The sequence below is a fragment of the Elephas maximus genome, chromosome 7 (assembly GCF_024166365.1).
Source record: "Elephas maximus indicus isolate mEleMax1 chromosome 7, mEleMax1 primary haplotype, whole genome shotgun sequence".
NCBI lineage: Eukaryota > Metazoa > Chordata > Mammalia > Proboscidea > Elephantidae > Elephas > Elephas maximus.
Window position 1 is genome coordinate 99852424 of NC_064825.1, and position 19619 is coordinate 99872042.

Here is a 19619-nt window from a genome sequence, read left to right on the forward strand (position 1 = left end):
TTCAGTGTCTACTAAGGCCCAGCAACAAACAAAAAGCTGTTTCTCAAAAGGAGAGTAGTTATCTGCAGAGGATGGCAGGGCTTTACTTGAAAATCCAAAGAGTCTGCACTGTGATTCACCAATAGGGACCTGCCAAAGACTCTAAACAGCATCTCTCTCTGTCACTGACACTTCAAACACCATTGGATCAACTGGATCATATGGCCCAAGTAGCAGAGAGCTTTCATGGCAGCCCAAACCTGTTGCAGAGCTTTCTCTTGGTCTGGGTCCTACTCAAAACTAGCAGTTTTTGAAGTCACCTGATAAATAGGACAGAGTAGCACACCCAAATGGGGGATAAGTTGCCTCCAAAATCCAAAGAGGTCCATCAGGTATTGTGCCTCCTTTTTAGTTGTAGGAGGGGCCAGATGTAACAACTTATCCTTCACTTTATAAGGGATATCTTGACATGCCTCCACCACCGGACTCGTAGAAATTTCACTGAGGTGGAAGGTGCCCGAATTTTGGGGGGATTAATTTCCCACCCTCTAGCACACAAATGTTTTACCAATAAGTCCAGGGTCATTAACATTTGCTCCTTACTAGGTCCAATCAGCATAATGTCACCAATATAATGGACCAGTGTGATGTTTTGTGGAAGGGAAAGACGATAAAGGGCTAGAGAGTTGATCTACCTCTAAGGTAGGACCGTGAAGGTGTATTGTTGGCCTTACCAGGTGAAGGCAAGGTGTTCCTTCAAAACTGAAATTGAGAAAAAGCATTGGAAGGATTAATAGCTGCATACCAGGTACCAGGAGATGTATTAATTTGCTCAAGCAATAAAACCACACTTGGAACAGTAGCTGCAACTGGAGTCATCCCCTCATTAAGTTTTCGATAATCCACTGTCATTCTCCAAGATCCATCTATTTTTTTTTTGCCTAGGCCAAATAGTTAAGTTGAACGGGGATGCTGTGGGAATCACCACCCCTGCATCCTTCAAGTCTTTGATGGTGGCAGTAATCACCGCAATCCCTCCAGGAATGCAGTATTGCATTTGGTTTACTGTTTTCCTAGCTAGGGGGCAGTTCTAATGTCTTCCACTTGGCTTATTGTACCATAATAGTCCTCACTCCACTTGTCAGAGATCCAGTGTGAGGGTTCTGCCAATTGCTGAGTATGTCTATTCCAATTATGCATTATGGAACTGGGGAAATCACTACAGGATGAGTTCGGGGACCCACTGGACCCACTGTGAGATGAACCTGAGCTAAAACTCCATTGATAATCTGACCTCCATATACCCCCACTCTGACCAGTGTGCCACAGTGACATTTTGAGATTCCTGGAGTTAGTTTCAGTTCAGAGCCAGTATCCAGTTGTCTTAGGCTAGGTTCTCTAGAGAAACAAAACCAGTAAAGAGTATATGCATCCACATAGAGAGATTTATAACAAGGAAATGGCTCACACAGTTGTAGAGGCTGGAACGTCCCAAGTCCATGGGTCAGGTTGGATGCTTCTTCAGATTCATGTAGCCATAGGGGCTGGCAAACCCAAGATCCACAGGTCAGACAGCAGGGCTCTTGCTCGCAGGCTGTGAAGACCAACAAATACCAAGACTGGCAGGCAAGATGACAGGTAACCTGATAACTCAAGTCCCAAGAACTGGAGGTCAGATGAACAGGAGCCAGCTGCAGGGTCCATAATGAGCAAAAGTCCACCAGCCTTGCCAGAGAGTCCACCCTTTTTGGCTGCAGGACACGCCCCCAAGAAAACTCTCTTTCAAATGGTTGGCTACTCACAGCTGATCCCATCATGGTGGTGATCACAGTGTATTAAATCTCATCATGGAAGTGATCACATCATCATACTACTGCCAAACTACCTCATACCTGCCAAACCACCAAGAATCATGACCCAGCCAAATTGATACACAACCTTAAGGATCACACCAGTGATCCCCCGAAATTCTGATTGTTTCTTTTTCTCCAGTAAATAGTCACTCTTGTAAAATGCCACAGAGCCCTTTGGGGAAGGCTGCAAGAAGGATTAACAGTACAAATTTTTGGCAGTGTAGTAGGGTCCTTCCTCAAGGGGACACGGCCTCCCCTTCATTTAAGAGGTTGTGGGTCTGTTAAGTACCTCAAGTTTGGGAATTCATTGAGGGGCCATGACTCTGTATTCTGGCGATTCAAGTTAGACTGCCATTCACTTGAACTAGAATTCTTCCACTTGTACAGATCAAGTAAATATTTAGCAGATTTCCCATCTATTTCACTCCTACGGACACCATAACTAAGTCCAAATGAGTCAGACTATTCTAATTACTGATTTGACTCTGCTCTCCATTATGGTAACCGTGCCCATCTTGTCTTTGTCACTTAAATACCACCACTTTGTCCCTACACCATGGGGTCCAATCAACCGCATTGTAGTTACCTGTAAAAAAAAGCCCTGCCGCTGTCGAGTCGATTCCAACTCAAAGTGACGCTATAGGACAGAGTAGAACTGCCCCATAGGGTTTCCAAGGAGTGGCTAGTAGATTTGAACTGCTGGCCTTTTGGTTTGCAGTCGTAGCTCTTAGCCACTGTACCACTAGGGCTCCTCCATTGTAGTTAGTTGTCTTAATTCAGTTAGGGCAGTTCCCACTGTCAAATCTGTGTTATATAAAATAGCAATCACAGCAGTCTTCAAGGATCTTGGACCTCCCTTCACAAATTTGTTCCTCACTATTCTGGTGAAAGGTGTGTCCTCTGGGCACTCCATGTGTAGGTCTGTGGGTCTAACCTGATAAATCCACTCTAACATGCCAATTTCCCTAAGCCTTTGCATACTTTTTTCTACAGTATACCAAGGCAGGCCTGGTACTTCAACTTGATTTAGTGTAGGACACCGCATAATCTATGCTTCAGTGAACCAACCAAATAAACTATCGGATCCTTTCCTAACTTCTTGAGCTGAAACACTGAATGAAGGATCTGTGCTTAGTGGGCCCATATCAATAAACTCAGACTGATCCCACTTTATGTTACTTGAACCATTATCCCACACCCTCTATAGCCACTCCTATACATATTCCCCAGGTTTCTGTTTGTATATATTAGTCAAGCAATTCTTTTGGAGATTGGTGTACCTCCTTCTGGGTCACACTTTGTACTTCACCTTTTGGGGATCACTGGGACTTAAATCTAGTTATAGGTCTAGAAGGAAAAACAGGTGGTGGGGTAGGTCCTGTGAACATTCATCAATGTCTTGTAAGGCATCTACCCCAGGTGATGTCCCAGGAAATGACTCAAACAAAGGCTCTTCAGATGTAGCTAGGTTAATCTCATCAGATGGGGGTGGAGGGGATAATGGTGTTACTGGGGAGGGTGGCTTAGCAGACAAAGATGGAGTAATCTCTTCAGATGGGAGTGAGAGGGCTCATTCTGTTGCCAGGAGTGGTTCAATGGAATTTAGGGGCTCATCGTCCCCAGCTTCCTGATCATCTGCCCATAAGTCTCCATCCCAAGTTTCAGGATTCCATTTTTTCTGAATCAATGCCCTGCCTTTAACTTCAGACACCATTTGAGGTTGGGAATTCAGCTGGTGTTTGTAATCCAGCCACTCTGACATTAAGACTCCGAGTTTGGTTTTCAGCAATATCAGCTCTGTTACGATGAGAAATAAGGCTTCCTTTTGGGGTACAAGCGGCAACTTTCAGGTCTTTTATACAGCACTTGAGCTGTGACTCTGAAGCCCTGAGCTCATCCCTTTATTTCACCAGTTTGTCTAGCCAAAGTAGGATCAACCAACCAGCTTTCCTATACTTCTCATTCTGACAAAATTGTAGAAAAGTATCAAACAAGCAGTCATGCAGAGCCTTCCTTCTCACCAATACTTGAACTATTGGTGGTGATATTTTGCATATTAACATTGCCACCTCATGCCGTGGACTAGCAGTATCCTCTTTACTACTGGAGGCAGAGTCGTTAGTGCCTTTAAGACTAGTCAGACTTGATAACCAATTTAGAAAACTCATCCTTACAATTTTGTTTCTCTAGAACCACTGTTGGCACCAAATGTCTTAGACTGGGTTATCTAGAGATGGTTGTAGAGGCTGGCAAGTTCTAAGTCTGTGGGTTGGATGGCAGGCTGCTGACTCACAGTCTGTGGAGGCCAACGAATCCCAACATCAGCAGGTAACGTGGCAGACCACTGGCTTGAATTCCCAAGAACTGGCGGTCAGTTAATAATGAGCAGGATGCAGGATCCAGAGCAAGCAAATAAGCTTTGCCAGAATATCCATATATATATATACACATATATATATTGGATGCAGGCCACACCCCCAAGGAAACTCCCCTTACAATTGATTGGCTGACCACATCGTGGAGAATGACTATCATTACATAAATGCCAAACCACTGAGAATCAGGGCCCAGGCAAGTTGAAACACAACCTTAAACATAGTAGTTCAGTGGTAGAATCCTCACCTTTCATGTGGGAGACCTGAGTTTGATTCCCGGGCAATATATCTTCATATGCAGCCACCACCTGCCTGTCAGTGGAGGCTTGTGCACTAATGCTGAGCAGGTTTCAGTGGAGCTTCCAGATTAAGACAGATTAGGAAAAAAGGCCTGGCAATCTACTTCCAATGAAAACCCTGTGGACCTCAATGATCTGGTCTGCAATTGATCATGGGGTTGAAGCAGGACTGGGCAGGATTTTGTAGTATTGTGCATAGGGTGGCTGAGTCAGGGCCAACTTCACAGCAGCAAACAACAATAACAACAGGGTGTTCTGGTGCAGTGTAAGAAGCTGGGAGCAGATAGCCAAGGCGCCTTCTAATTCCCAGATGAAGGCTTTGGCTGCTTTGGTGGAACCAGACGTCGATCAGGAAGTTCCTACAGCCTGAACTGGGCTGGAGGCAGGAGGCTTCCATTCTCTTCTAAGTCTAGAGTATCATCCTTTTGTCCCTATTCTCACCATTTCTACCACTATATTCCCATCCCTGGGCACTCCCTGGCCCTGCCTCCCTGGCCAGAGCCAGCCTCACCCATGGAAACATGGCACAACATGTTGTCGACTGCACAGCACAGCCCCCACCAAGCCAGCGCAGAGCCACCAGACATCACGTCAGCGCATCTAAACCGGAGGCTGAGCCACAGAGGAGGCATCCTGAATCCAGGCCCCTGCCAAGGCCCCGGGCACCGTCTGTGGACTGCTCAGCTCTGCTCGGCTCCAGGGATTTTTTCCCAGGGACCTCCACCCTTCCAGGCGCTGCCAGCCGAAGGAGGGAGTGATCGCAGGGGGCAGCACAGTTGTGGTTAGCAAGGGGGGAGGGGATGGAAAACTCTCCCCCTGCCATTCCTGCGGGGTGGAGGCTGCGCTGTCCCCCTGGAGAGGAGCCTGGCTTTGTTGTTGTTTCCTAAGGAGAAGAAAGGGCCGAGATGAGTTTTCCAGACGCCAACAATGGGGAAGAATGTAAACCCCTGCTGGGATGACAAGGCCTCCGTCTCCTGGTACCCAGGCCCAGAGATGCCTGAGGGCCGGGGGACCTTGGCAGACAAAGCCAGCTGCGTAGAGCTGCTCCTTGTTCTGGCCCCAAGAAGGAGGGCTGGGTGATCTTAGGTAACTGTTGGTCTCTCTGTGCCTCCCCAAGGTCAGACCGAGCATGGCAGTCAGGGCACAGATCTGCAAATTCAGGCTGTCCCAGAGTTTTGCACCATCCCATTTAGACAGGTGTTGGTGTTATCCTTATTTTACAAATGAGGAAACTGAGGCTCAGAGCAATGAAGTGACCAGATCACCCAAGGCCACAGGGCTGGAAAGTGGCAGAGCCTGGTCTCAAACCCAGGCAGGGCTGACTCTGCCAGGATGCTCTGTCTCCCAGGGTAGTAATGCAGATGAAGTCTGATACTGGTTTGCACCCACACTCCCTTCCAGAAACTCTTGCCCCATTGGGTGCCCCTGACACCTGGCACGTAGACTGAGCTTCTTCCTGGCCTCCATCCCTGTTGGGAGGTGCCCAGAAGCCAATTACTGTCAGTGTGCTCATTGCAATAAATTAGGAAGCTCCTAGCCCAGAAGGATTAGTATTTTTGGCGGTGGGGAAGATTCTGGGAAATCCAAAATCATCAAAACCCAAAGGAATGAATGTCTAATGGTAGAATTTCAGACATGGTGGCAGATCTCTGCTTGTGGGGTCCTTCCTGGGGTTCTTCAAGTTGTCCTCTGCTCTACATATAGTCAGACCATCTCCCACTGACCTGCCTTGAATTGGGCCAGAAGACCTGGATTCTCACCCAAGTTCTACACCCCCTCCCCATTAAGCTGTGTGAGCTTAGAAAGTTGCTTGCCCTCTGTGAGCCTTAGGAAACTGGAAGGGGTGGATGAGAAAGTGGACCATCTGTATAAGAGTCACCTGCAAGTGCAAGTGATAATTCCAGGCTCTTGGGCCTCATCCCAGCCCTAATGCATGAGCGTCTTTGGAGGGCGGTGCCTGAGAATCTACCTTTTGAACAGACTCCCCAGGTGATTCTGATAGGCATTAAGATTTTGCCAATCACTGGCATAGAGGGTTTCTAAGGTCAGTTTTAGGCTCTGAATGTGACGATAAAGGTCATAAGCACTGTCTGTCTGTCTGTCTCCTCCCCCCACCCAAATTCCCTATGCCCATGAGAAGCAGCCATGGGGAGCCCAGCATGCAGGGAGCTGGGGGCTAGACCGGGCAGCTGCAGCATGACATGAGTGGATGGAGGGCTGGAGCCTGGAAGGAACCAGAGCTCTGTGCTGGGACTCTCCAGGCTGGGTCTTTGCTCCAGGGCTGGCCAGGCCTGGCCCCAAGTCTGGAAGTCCATGTGGGCTGGAGCCTGGGTGCAACCATTGCTTCAGCCCACACTGACATCCTGGCCTGCTCCAGAACCCTGCCCTGTGCCACAGCTCTGGCTGGGACCTCCTGCCATCCCAGGATCCAGAGGGCTTGCCACGGGCCTGGGGCTCTCTGCCCATGCTTGGCCCTGCTAAGTCAACTGGGTCCTGCTTCAGAGGTACTTCTGAATGATGTCAGAGCCAAGGGCCAAGTATGGGACTGGGAACCAGACAAGGGCAAGAGGCTGGGTCATCCCATCTGTCCCAAACTGTAGAAAGCAAGTGCAATCCTAGAATTCGGGCTGGGTTACTGAAGTAATCTGGAATTTGGGTTGAATCCTTGGAAAGACATCAGCAACAGTGGTCAAGTGAAAAACATCCTATACAGCAAGATTTATAGTGACTTTCGCCTTTGTAAATATGTATATTTCAATGTATGTGCATGCGTGCGTGAATCTATCTGTATCTATATCCGTATGTATTTTACACAGAAAAAGGACCGGAAGAAGATGCCTCACAATGTGAATAGTGGAGTTGGGGCTGTGGCAGATGCTGCCATGTACTCACCAGAGCCCAGCCCTCTTCTTCCTGGACACACAGCTAGACTACGTTTCCTAGGCTCCCTTGCAGGTAGGTGTAGCCATGTGACTGAATTCTGGCCAATGAAATTTGGGCAGAAATAATGTACCCTGACTGAAAAAATAATCTTCTCTCTTCTCTCCCACCACCTTCTCCCTCTTTTTCCCAACCCACTGGTTGGAAACAAACCATATAGGGTCCCGGAGGATGACGGAGCCACAAGATACGACAATTCTGGGTAATGGATGGTCAGGTGAAAGGCAGCATTCGGAACGCCCTCATTTGGACTTTTGCATGAGCAAAACCAATCAATCTTCTATTGTATTAAGCCACTGAACTTTAGAGGTTGTTTATTGGAAAACCCTGGTGGCATAGTGGTTAGGCACTACGGCTGCTAACCAAGAGGTCAGCAGTTCAAATCCTCCAGGTGCTCCTTGGAAACTGTATGGGGCAGTTCTACTCATAGTGACTCTGTCCTACAAAGTCGGAATTGACTTGATAGAAGTGGGTTTGGTTTTGGTTTTATTGACAACAGGTAGCCTACCCTAATTAATACATGGGAGATTTTCCTTTTTATGCTAAGTTTTAACATTCTGCAATAAACACACATTATTTTTCTAAGAAGAAAAAGCAAATACTCAAAGTTATTTTTTAATGGCAGTACACAAAAAATTAAATTAGATGGTTGCAATGGAGGGGGGCTGAATAATTTTAAAACATTTTTGAAGAACATTTTAATATAAAAATTTGATGATGCCATAGGAAAAAACCTTGTTCTTCTGGAGTGCCCTGAACCCTGAGAGGCTCCTTGCCTCTCTGGACTACCCGCCCAGCAGGCTTTGAAGTAGATTTTCTCTACGAGCCTTCCAGACTGAGGGTACAGTCCGCAAGGAGCTTCTCTCCAGCTTTTCACTTGGGTTGTATCCCTGAGCTGTTTCTGCTCCCACCCTTGGCCTGGGTCGCTGTCTTCTCCCAGCACCTCTGAGCACCCACACTAGAGACTGCAGATTATGAAGTCCTACCCTGGTGGTGCAGTGGTTAAGTACTTGGCTGCTAACCAACAAGTCAGCGGTTCGAACCCACCCGATGTTCCCTGGGAGAAAAGACCTGGCAATCCGCTCCCGTAAAGATTACAGCCTAGGAAACCCAATGGAGCAATTCTACCCTGTCCTATAGGGTCGCTATGAGTCGGAAGTCACTTGACACAACAACAGCCCTCATTATACATATGAGGAGGCCGAGTCCCTGTGATAAGGAAATGAACCAAGCTGGGATCCTAGGCTTCTCTCTATCTGTTGTGTTTCTCCCCAAGAGGGGTCCTTGGGTGTAGAGAGCAGCCTGGGCTTTGTCTGGACATCTTGCCAACTTCACCACCTTGAGGTTTTCACCAAGTAGGAGTTGCCTACTTTCTGCTGAGTTGGCTGGGGTCTCACAGAGTAACCAGACCCAGTTCTGGGACCAGACTCCCACCACTGGGGGCTTCCCCAGGGCACGGGGCCCCAAGGGTCTCCTTCCTGAGGACAGACTTCCAGCTCAATTATAAAGGACCCTTTTGAGGGCTCTCCTTCCCATTTTTTATCAGTGAGGCAGCTGGTGCTTGACATTTTTTCCATCATCAGTAAGGACAGGAACTTTGAAGGTCCAGCTTTTAGGTCAGTTTTTCTTGATACATAAAACCTCATAGATCTCAGGTAAAGATCATGGGAAAAATCTAAGTACACAATAGTCATGTGAAACAGCCACTTCCTGAATGCTGTAATGTACTACTTACGTCATCATCATCATCATCACTATTTCCATGCTACTGAGTAGGTACCCAGCATTCAGAGATGCTAAGTAAGTAGTCAAGGTTACACAGCTGGAAAAGAGATGAAACTGGATTTGAACTCAGATCTGGAACCCAAACCTGCTCACATTCCATAATGGCATGCTGTCTCTCTTCAAACACAAAAAATGTTTGTAATAAAGAGCACAGCACTTTTCTAGGCATTTATAGGTATTAACTCATTAAATCTCGACAACAGTCCTATGACATCAGAACCTCTAATACCCCCATTTAGCCAAAACCAAACCAAACCCAGTGCTGTCGAGTCAATTCCAACTCCTAGTGACCCTACAGGACAGAGTAGAGCTGCCCCATAGAGTTTCCAAGGAGTGCCTGGTGGATTTGAGCTGCCGACCCTTTGGTTAGTAGCTGTAGCACTTAACCACTACACCACCAGGGTTTCTCCTCCCCAACCCCCCATTTAACAGATGCAAAAAATAAGGAACAGAGAAATGGGATAACTTGGCACCGCAGCAGAGCTGAGATTTGAACCCAGGCACTTGGACCCCAGAGCCCATAGCTAACCGTTGTGTTATCCTGATGCTTTCTAGTATCCCTCCCTGCTGTACTTTTATTTTAAAGAGATTTTACAGAAAAGAAGAATCCAACGATGATTACGCTCCAGCTCTGTGCATTTGTCCTGACTCTGAGTCTATAAAGCACACATGATATATGTGATATATGATCATAGCTGTGGCCATCAGCTCTCTTGGGCTCTGCCATTTGCACCTCCCTGCTGGTGCCGTGGTTAAGAAATACAGCTGCGGACCAAAAGGTCGGCAGTTCAAGTCTACCAGGCACTCCTTGGAAACCCTATGGGGCAGTCCTACTTTGTCCTGTAGGGTCGCTATGAGTCAGAATCAACTTGACTGAAACGAGTTTGGTGTTTTGTTTTTTATTTCCACGTACCCAGAGTCCACATGTGCGACCTCTGTGGTGACAGTGTCTCCCATTATGCTGATTTCTCCCAGCTGCTTAGCTAGCACCCCGTTGTTGGGATTCAGGTGTGTCTCCTTTTCACTACAAGTGAGCACTTGCTGAGAGCTAATGCTGGGCCAAGTGGTGGATGAAGAGGTTTACACATATCAACTCCATGAACCCCCAGCAATCCTGTGAGGCAGGTACTTTATCATTCCCATTTCACAGATGAGGCAACTGAGGCACCAAGTGATTAGGCTACTTGGCCAAAGCTGTGCGGCTAAGTGTGACTCCACACCAGATCTGACTGACTCAACTGCTGGAGCTGGTCCAGGAACAAGCCATTCAGTCTTTGAGGAAACATTGAGTGAGGCCCCACTAGGTACCTGAGAACACAGATATGAGTAACTCACAAGCCCTGCAGTCCTTTGGCTCATCATCTGGCCAAGCAGGTACAAAAAATACTTGTCTAACAAGCAGCTAGCTTTCCAGGGCCCCATTCCTGGCCAACCCCCACCTCATAGCTCTACAGTCCAGCCTCCCAGCCTGAAGCCTGGCGCCCAGTGCCAAGGCCAGGCCTCCACTGAAGGGCAAGGGCATCTGGTTCTGCTTTGCTTGGGAAAACAGCTCCGTTTACAAATATTTGGACTCTGGAGCTTCTTTCCCCATTCGGCCTCAGCTTGTGCCTCAAAATGAAGCCTTCCTGTAAAGGGACTGAGACTGAGAAATGGCAGGGGTGGGGTGGGGAATCTCTGTTTAATTCAGCATTTTCCCTAGTGGAAACTGCACCTCCCTCCAGGGCTGCTGGTGGTCCGGGACCCTGAGGCAATGTTTCCGATAACAGGGCCTAGCTGGCAGGAAGCAGGGAGGCTTGCTGACTGCACGCCATGCTGAGAGGCAGGGCCCCTCCGCAGGACACCTCAACTAAAGGCCCTCAGCGCCCCTTTGCCATAACTCCCCTCCCAGACCCTGTTTCCTAGCTCTGGCAGCTATCTTGGCCTTGCTGGACCACCAAGTCCTAGACAGTAGCTGGCCTGGGAGGAAAGGTGTAGCCAGATGGAGGCCAGAAAGGTTATCCAGTGGGGAGTGCCAAGTAGACCTGGGTAGGAGCTGGGTCTCAGCCATCTCCTCTGACGACTCTAAGGCCAGAGGCAAAGCAGTTCAAAGTTGCTGAGAGGCATGATTCACTCACTCACTCTCTAACTACTGAGCTCCTACTCAGGGCCAGCACTGAGCTAAGACCTAGGACTACTGTGTAAGCAAAACAGGGTATAGTCTATCCCTTCCTAATGGAAAGGTGGAGAGGAACCACCTTGTCACACTGATGGGTGGGAAATTACAAACCAAAGAAGAGGGTGTGATCCTGTGGGCCTGAAACACAGAACCAGATGAAGACCAGAGAAGATTTCCTGGAGGAGGTGATGTTTGACCCGTGTTCCCTCATATGAGTAGGAGTTAACCAAGGGAGTGGACAGAAGAGTGAGGAGTCCTGGATTGCAGGAACAGGGAGTTTTGGAGGAAGGGAATGAAGTCCAGGTTAATGGGAGGATAACAAGGGAAGGGGAGGGCCATGGGGATGGGCTGGAAAACCATGGAAGAAGGAAGAGGGGAGGCAGGCCAGGCAGGCCTTTGAAGGCCATGTTAAGGATCTGGGTCCAAGCCACTGAGGTGTAATCACTGCTTTCACCTGAGTCCGTGTGCCCAAATGCAACTTGCCTAATGACCAGTGTGTCTCATAGCCATCCAGAGGCGAATTATCCAATAGATCATCTGCAGGGAACTATTTCACATTTTTTCACCACATCAAAGATTCTGCTTCTAGGTATGGCTAGCACCTGTCTCTCTCCCAAACCCACAGCATCTTCCTACAAATTCAAAGGCTCTTTCCAAATTTATAATCCCTGACAGGAATGGATGATCAGTGTTATGGATTGAATTGTGTCCCCCCAAAATGTGTGTCAACTTTGCTAGGCTATGATTCCCAATATTATGTGATTGTTCACTATTTTGTCATCTGATGTGATTTTCCTATGTATTTTAAATCCTACCTCTATGATGTTAATGAGCCATGATTAGAGGCAGTTATGTTAATAAGTCAAGACTCAATCTACAAGATTAGGTTGTATCTTGAGTCAATCTCTTTTGAGATGCAAAAGACAGAAGTGAGCAGAGAGACAGAGGGACCTCATACCACTGAGAAAGTAGTGCTGGGAGTTGAGTGTGCCCTTTGGAACTGGGGTCCCTTCTTTGAGAAGCTCCTAGACCAGGAGAAGATTGATGACAAGGACATTTTCCTAGAGCCGACAGAGAGAGAAAGCCTTCCCCTGGAGCTGGCACCCTGAATTTGGACTTCCAGCCTCCTAAACTGTGAGAGAATAAACTTCTGTTTGTTAAAACCATCCACTTGCAGTGTGTTTGTGATAGCAGCATTAGATAACTAAGACACCCAGTAAGTAACATAAGCATGGGCTTACTTGTGCTTACCTTGCTTATTGGGTCATCTGTCCCTGTAATCTACTCCTCACTGGAGGGTCTTGACATACACACAAGCTTCTTATTATTTTCTTTTGTTTTACTTATTTCTGGTGTTTTAAGCAATACTTAAGTAGTTTATCCAAGTGATCGAAAGTTGTTGAAAAATAGATAAAAGTATCCATGATGTTTTGTTTTTATTAAATCCTATTATTTGCAAAGGTTTTAAACAAACGTGCTGAGTAGCTATTGATTTGAGTTCAAACCCTAATTCTTTACAAGCTGTGTAAACCTGGGCATGTCACTTCCTCTCTACGAAACTCTTCTCATCTGAAAAATGGGAATGAAGGTATCCATTTCACAGTATTTTTGATAGCCTTAATGACATAATGTAAGCAAAATGCCAAGCATATGGTGTTCAATGAACTACAGTTGTTGATACCATGATTATTTGTGAAATTTTTATTTCCTCTCACCAAAAATCTGTTTCATCTCTTGCACTTAATGTCTTGGAAAACAACCCCACTGTTTATGTAGTATCGTTAAAGCCAGAAAACCAAGAGCCGCCTTTGGTAGCTCATAGTCTTTACCCTTCAGGAGCTGATCCTTTCACAGGTGACGTCAATACTGCTGCCTAAGTCTCTCCCATGCAAGCCATGCCTCTGCCTTTTCCCCACTTCCTTTCTATCCAATTCACCATCATCGCCCCTCGGATCACTGCACTGTTTCCTAACTGGTCTTCCTCTCCTCCCACCCACCCACAGTTCATTCTCTACACCGAAGCCAGAGCAATGCTTCAAAAAAGTAATTAAATTCATGCCACTCCCCCATTCAGAACCCTCCAGAAAATTCCCCTCAGGGCTGGCATAAAACCCAAGTGCTTTTGGGGGCTTTCGAGCCCTTTCTCCTACCTCAGGGTCTTGCATTCCTCCCTTGCTCGGTTGATCCCAGCCACACTGGCCTTTTCCCAGGCCTCGGAACTTATTCCCATCCCAGGGCCTTTGCACTTGCTATCCCCTCTGCCTGGAATACCTGGCTCTCAGATGCTTAAGACTTTGGCTCCTTCTTAACATTCAGGTATAACTTTATTTTCAGCTCCTTAGGGAAGCCCCCCTTCACCTCCTGTCTTAAGTTGCTTCTCCCCACTCCTCACTGTCTACCTCATAATATTATTTTGCTTTGTTATTTTACCTTACTGTTTTATTTCCTTTCAAATAACATCTTCATCTATTTGAAATTATTTTATTCCTTTATTTGTTTACTTGTTAGTGTCTTAGAATGCAAGTTTCTTAAGGGCACGAACCTGCCTTCTTTATCACTGTATCCCCAGCACGTAATAACAATAGTAATAATACAGTTGCCAGCAAGTCGACCACTACTCATGGTGAGCCCATGTGTGTCAGGGTAGAACTGTGCCCAGAGGGTTTTCAATGATTTTTTGGATGTAGATCACCAAGCCTTTCGTCCAGTGCACCTCCGGATGGACTCAAACCTCCAACCTTTCTGTTAGCAGCCCAGCATGTTAGCTTTTTGCATTACACAGGGACTCCCCAGGATATAATAAAGTCTTGGAAACTATTTGTTAAATGAATGAACTATTACTGTTAATACGAAATTAAATTGGAAATGCCTCAAATGCCACCTCCTCCCTGAAGCCACCTCTGGTCTCCCAGAGCTCTTCATGCCTCTGTGTACCAGCCAGCTGACCTGTAGCTGAACTGGTTTTAGGCAAGTTGGTCCAGAGCCTCCAAAAGGAGCCATGGGGTTTTTCTGAGAGAGTGGCTCGGCCCTACTGCCTTTTTGGCCTGGAAACCCTACCCAGGGACAGGCTAGCACAGGCAGCTGACAAGCCAGAGAGCAAGGAGGCAGGGCCAAAAACTAGAAACAATTTTCAAAAGAGAGAGGAACGAAACTCCAACCATTGACTGTGATGTAATGAAATGACAGCCACCCAGCAAACGCTGACATTTTAAAAATGGAGCTCCTCCAGGGCCTGGTCATACCAATTCAGCATCTGGTAGCTGACCTGGAACTCATCTCTCCACCCGGTACAGGGAGCCTGCACAAATGGTTTGGCCCCGATGGTCCAATATCCTGGGGCCACCTGAAAAGCTGGGAGCCCCTGACCTCCTGGGGTGGCCTGAGTCAAAAGATGAGCAATCCTTAAAGCCAGAAGGAGAAAGAAACCCTGTGGTTAATCTGGATTTGGGATTCAGAAGTTATTCCAGAGCTTTGAATAAAGAGCAGATTTCTTCTGAGTTAACCACAACACTCTAGTGGCTATGGACAGTGGACTCTGGAGCCATTGGGTTCAAATCTTAACTCTACCCACTAAAAGGGATATGACCTCGGGCAAATCACTCAATCTTTCTGTGCCTCAGTTTCTTCACCTATGAAATGGAGATAAGAACATTACTTACCTCAAAGGGATGTCTTGAGGATTAGATGAGACAATGTATATAAAGTACGTAGAACAGTGTCTAGCACAGTTTGTGCTACTTCATTGTTTGCTTTTATTATTATCGTTTATTCACACTGATTGGTTTCCCATAATACAGCTGAGAGAGTAAATTATGATAATATTACATCTCAAGGAATTGAAGATTCGTTTTACCTCTTCATCAGCTCAAAAGGTAGTGGATTCTCGTCAACTAACCTGAAAGTTTCCAGGCCTAACATAAATTACAAGAAAGAAAACATACCTGGTATGACAGCCTAGCTCTGTGTCTCCAATCTCTCTCCACAACACTCTCTCCTAAAGAATAACCTTTCTGAAACAGATCTGAGAGACGGCAAGATTATTTCTATCTACCTGGAAACACAAGATAATTAATCAAAAACCAGTATAAACAGCAAGACAGCTTGGCAAGGTATCTGGTTACAAAATAAATATACAAAAATCAGTCTCTTTATAATACAGCAAAAATAGTAAATGAAAATAGTCTGTTCAAAAAGACAATAAAAACGACAAAGACAATGATGACAGCAACAACAATAAAAACCATAAAATACTGTTATGGATTGAATTACGTCCCTCCCCCCCAAAGAAATATGTGTTGGAATACTAAAGCCCATACCTGTGGATATAAACCCATTTGGGAATAGAGCTTTTTTCCTGTTATGTTAATGAAATCATGACAGTGTAGGGTATGTGTCATGGATTGAATTATGTCCCCCCAAAAATGTGTGTATCAATTTGGCTGGGCCATAATTCCTGGTATTATGTGATTTTCCTATGTGTTGTAAATTCTGCCTCTATGATGTTAATGAGGGAGGATGGGCACGGTTACGTTAGTGAAGCAGGACTCAACATACAAGATTGGGCTGTGTCTTAAAGCAATCTCTTGAGATATAAAAAAAAAAAAAAAGTGAGCAGAGAAACAGGGAGACCTCATACCACCAAGAAAGCAGTGCCGGGAGCAGAGCGCATCCTTTGGACCTGGGCTCCCTGTGCAGAGAAGCTCCTAGTCTGGGGGAAGATTGATGAGAAGGCTGACAGAAAGAGAAAGCCTTCCCCTGGAGTTGATGCCCTGATTTGGACTTTTAGCCTACTTTACTGTGAGAAAATAAACTTCTCTTTGTTAAAGCCATCCACTTGTGGTATTTCTGTTATAGCGGCACTAGATAACTAAGACAGTATGTCTTAAGTCAATCACTTTTTGAGATATAAAAGATTAGGCATAGAAGAAAGCAAGCACAGATGGGGTAAGATAAATGCCACGCCACATGAAGATCGCCCGGGAGCCCAGGAACAGAAGCTGAAAAGAGACAAGGACCTTCTCCCAAGAGCTGACAGAGGGAAAAAGCTCTTTTTTTTTTTTTAGAACCGGTTCCCTAAATTCAGATTTCTAGTCACCTAAACTGTGAGAAAATAAATTTCTGTTTCTCAAAGACACCCACTTGTGATATTTCTGTTATAGCAGTGCTAAGAATCTAAGACAAGTACCTAGGCATAAATTCAACAAGAAATGTGCAAATTCATAAACAAAAATCATATAATACCCCTGAAGCACAGAGTGGAGTACTCGAATAAATAAGAGATCTTATTCTCGTCTAGAAAGTCTCCTAAAATGAATCGAAAAATTTCAACCCAATCTCAACCAAAATTCCAGTGTGATAGATTTTTGGAACTTGACAATGTGGTTCTAAATTTTATCTGGAAGAATTAATATGAGAGAATAAATATCTGGGAAAAAAATAAGAGGGAGAACTTTCACCAGCAAATACTGGAATGTGTTACAAAGATAGAGTAATAGGAGTGCTTTGCCATGGGATCGAAGAGAGACACATCGATGGAATGGGGTAGAAAGTCCAAATTGATACGGGAATTTGTATACGAGAAGAGACACTTCACATCAGAGAGGAGAAATATATTACTGAACAGACAGTGTGGGACAGCAGGCTAGCCATTTGGAAAAAAATAAAGATAGGTCATACTTCTCCACCGAAACATATTCCAGATGGAATAAAATTTAAATGTAAAAACCAAAACCATAAAAATATTAGAGAAAACTATGGATGATTATTTTATAATGGATAGAGCCTCTGTAAGTGGCAAATGAGACCCAGAAGTCATAATGGAAGAAACAGGGTTTTATAGATTTTTAGAGTAAAATACATTTTAAATAAAGACAAACTGCAATTGAGAAAAAAAATATGACAGGGATGCGTTTACAATGCGTAAGATATAAAAAATTTCTACAAATCAGTGAGAAAAATGAAGAACCCAAACAGCAAGTTAAAAGATGATCAACTTCTTTAATAATAAATGAAAATTAGAACAACAATGAAATGTCACCCCTTCCCCCATACACACTGACAAAGTTTTGAAAAGATTGAATGCTCAAAGTTGGCTAAGAGGTTGGGAAACAGGCATTTTCATACATTGCTAGTAGAAATACCAATTGGCTCAAACTTTTGGGGGAGAAATTTGGTAATACCAATCAGCATTTGAAGTGTGGAAAACGTGTAGAATGCTTTTCAATCCTTGTTGAATTCTTACACATCTTTTCATGGGAGAAAACTTGTAGTGCAGTGAATGCTTTGGTATGTTGCCCAGATCTCCTTTAACTCCTGAGAGCACTGACCGTTGAGAGCTCACAGCTGATTACGACCATCACCTGTTGACTGAAAACACCACCTTGTCCAAGGTCATGCCTGCTTCCTGGGGCAGCCCTCATTCAATGACTAGTTGATACAGGGGTCTAAAGACCCAGCCCCCTTGCCCCCATATGGGGTAATATTGCGGGGCATTTCAGCTCTAAAGCTCCCTGTGGGATTGGCTGAGGCTTTCCTTGTGTCTATATTGCAGCCTGCTTCCTCCTGTGTCCAAATATGCTTCCTTCATCCTCCCCCACGGAGGTTGATCCTGAGAACATTGCCCCAGTAAACAAGCAAATCCCTCTCAGAGTCTGATTCCAGGGAACCTGACTTGTGATATTTGGTGTCATGAGTGGGTCAAGAAAGCAGACTTTAAAGTGGGGATTTGGAGCTGAATTATCCGCTGCCTGGCTGGCAATGAGGTCCCCATCACTGTTGGTATGAGGAGCAGTTATATACAGTCATGCATCATTGAACTTCCATGATACATTCTATGGAATACGATGTTAAGTGATGTGGACATTGTGCGAACATGTCTAAATCACGAGCAATAGCATTTACCGATTTTCCTCCTTTGTGTCCTTTAATAAACTTCTGTTTCACTTCCAAATTGATGCTTCCCTTTTGTCTCTTGTTGCTCCTATCGTTAGTACGGATTTTGCTGCACTTGGGAGCCATGATGTACTTCACGGTAATGTTTTTGAAAGAAAATAAATGGAGAGATAACACTACAACACTCAAGAAATGCATGATACACGAGATTGGAGGCTGCTTCCTACAAGTCAATGCATATGCTGTTATGTGGCAAACTTCTGATTTGCAAGTAGGGAAAGCTCACCATAAAATAACAATAGAAAGTACAGTATAATATATACATAAGCCAGTAACATAGGCATTTATTATGATTATCAAGACATATGTATTATAGATCATATATGTACTGTACCATTATAACCCGGCAGTGGAATCACCTCGTATCCAAGAGACATGACATACATGTTTTGCATGTAGGAAGCTGTTGCATTTGCTAACCTGGTTACACTGGCTATGTCCTGTTCTTAGATAAGGATTTCTGAACTCTATTATAACCTTATGGGACCACAATATATACATGGTCAGACGTTGCCTGAACATGCAGCCCATGGTTGTACGTACATGTATGCATACGCATACACACACACACAGAGTATCATGCCAGGGGCTACTTTTGAAAGGCGTGTCATTTTCCACTGTATATGGTATGGTCTTGCTGAGATTCTCCTGTTGGAATTTGCCATAAAATCCACACAGCCTCTTTTCCCTCCATGGATATCTCTAACACCATAGAGAATGTTGGGTTGTATAGCCCAGGCTTCTTGCACTACAGCCTGGATCTGCTATAGACCCCTTTCCTTCTCTGGTCCCACTCAAAGCTGGCAGCCTTTCATGTCACCTGATACATGAGGGAAATATCACATGTGTGAAATATGCTGCGTCTAGAACCTGAAAGGCCTACCAGGCATGTGTTTCCATCATAGTGATGAGACATTTGAGATGTGTGATGGCTAATGTTATGGGTTAACTTGGCTAGGCTATAATTTTCAGTGGTTTGCCAGACTGTATCACCTCCCATTTTGTAATCTGATGTGAGCAACCAATCAGTTGGAAGAGGAGCTTCCTTTGAGGGTGTGGCCTGCGTTCACGGTATGAATGTTCTGGCAAAGCTCGCTCTCTCTCAATCCTGCATTTGTCTCGTCACCCTCTGACCTCTGGTTCTTGGGACATAAGAAGCCTTCAGCCTGCTACCTGACCTGGAGATTTTGGATTCGCCAGCTCCCACAACCCTGTGAGTCAGGAAAAGCCTCCAGGCTGCCGCCTGACCAACAGATTTGGGACTTGCCGGCCTCCGAAATTG